The sequence below is a fragment of the Bactrocera latifrons genome, unplaced genomic scaffold (genome assembly GCF_001853355.1).
Source record: "Bactrocera latifrons isolate USDA-ARS-PBARC rearing strain unplaced genomic scaffold, ASM185335v1 scaffold_11, whole genome shotgun sequence".
NCBI classification, from domain to species: domain Eukaryota; kingdom Metazoa; phylum Arthropoda; class Insecta; order Diptera; family Tephritidae; genus Bactrocera; species Bactrocera latifrons.
In genome coordinates, this window is record NW_017534519.1 from 248,769 (window position 1) to 250,956 (window position 2,188).

Here is a 2,188-nt window from a genome sequence, read left to right on the forward strand (position 1 = left end):
CCTTTATGGCCTGTGCAAATGTACTAATTATTAAGGAAATATAAAGAAAAAGAAATTTACCTAACTCTCACCGATGAAGCAACATCCGTCCACTGTGAGCCGAACCATCTTCCGGTGACGAAAGTCACTAAACTAAGCTATGCACAGCTAAAACTTTTGCTTGTAAGCAATTGTTGTTGTTTATTTCGGAAACCTTTTCTTATTTGTTCACGTCTATATTTTAAGATATTAGATTATGAAGGACGGTCAAGCATTCACGCAGCTGGCTTCGAATTCTCGGAGGTAAGCAGAACTCTCTGAACGCCAGCGGCTTGCTATAAGTGATCTATTTTTTTAGTAGAGCTTAGGTTGAAGCCGTTTCATATAAATTAAAATAAATTAAAGAGGAAAATATGTAAATGGATCTATAAAAAGCATAACTTTACTTATTAGCACTTGTATAATTATGTAAGTACTTGTAACTGAGTAGGTAAATGCTTAAGCTAGAACGACACTCACATGTTTGTCTGCTCATCCATGCATGCGGACAGACTTAATGAGTTTTCGCTCGTCCTACCTGAGCAAGTCCGCTTTGTGAGTAATGCTGGGGTGGCAGCAATCGCTGCTACTTTGATGTCGTTGGCAACGCCGAAGGGCAGTAAATTGTGCTGGAAATGACTGCAGCCGAATAAATTTKTTTATAATACTTACATTCCCAAAAAGTAAAATAAACAGACTGAGTATTTGAATTGCGTCCCACTCATTTTCAACCTCTGTTGGCGGTGAGGACTACAGTTATCTGTAGGGYTTCAGTTTTTTGTACAATAGCGTCGAAATATGTGCACATAGTGTATGTTATATGCTTGAGTTTATTTCTCTCCTCTTCATGTCGTAGGCTTAATCAAATACACTTGCATTCTGGAAAATACAAATGTTCTTGTCTAAGCTACTTTTTCGCGGCATCGTGGAGGCTCGAWCAAGAGTTTGATAAAATATTTGCTTCACACTTGTGATAGTCTAACGAATTTAGTTTTTTTCTGTATTTAGTTAAGCTTATGATTTCGGGATTTATGAGTCTATGTACATGAAGCCAAATCTACGACTGGTGTAAATGCTAAATTGAATTAATTTCGATAACTTTTTTTCTATTTCATGTCTGTGTTGTCATTTGGAAAAATCTTTGGATACCAAAATGCCTRGCAAATCTGTTGCAAAACTACCAAATTCTCTTAGCAATAAAACAGTACATCTAGAAAAATATGTACATAGAAACAAACCTTGATATTAATTAAATTTACCTACATGCCTCCTTCCGCTGCTTCAAGCCAATAGAATACTTTCACCTACTCCCGATGAAGGATTGACAAGTTGTCAAGAACTATCTTATGGGTCGGCAATCATCCTTACTGTTATTTGGTCTAAATTCTAAATTCATTCTGCGTTAAGAAGAATTAAACAGAGGGTTCTCTCACRGGTAAAATTGTAGCTTAGCGAGCAGAAAAGCGTCGAAAGTGGACAATGCAGAGGAGACATTTTGTAGGCAATGTATAATTAGYTCTGTATTGGTATCTGTATCAAATTTATTTCAAGTCTAACGGCTCTTAAGCCAATTACACAATATTTTATTTATGACAGTAATTKGTCGTTCGAGCCATCCAACACATGAAAAGTGGTTTAAAATATGCAAAACGTTTTCAGCTATTTATAACGGTAATTTTTCCATGTGATATTACAATTTTGACATTTATTTACCGAGACTCCACGAAATATGAAAATYGCATAACAATGAAGACAAGGACGTAGTTTTAAACTGTCGGATCTACTCCTACAACTAAACTCAGTTTCAGCATTACTCACTGTACACTTGAATTTATAACCGTTTGAGCTTCTGTGGTGTGAGAATTGGGCGGAGGTGGTGTAAATTTATTTATGCTTCAATATTTTATTTATAGGCTTGTGTGTGTGTGAGCATATTTATTTGTTCGTGGCAAACTTTTTCGCTCCTCGGCGCATAGCACACACACACACGTGGATACATACATTATGACAAAAAAGTACCCAGAAATTGCAAATAATACGCAAAGCCCTTAAAGTAATTCCAACCAGATGGAATGTAGTTATGCTAATGATTTCTCCAGTCCTCGAAGCACTCATTAGCACTTTTTGGGATAGCCTTAAGTTCCCTCAGCGATCGAATGAAAACGTCTTC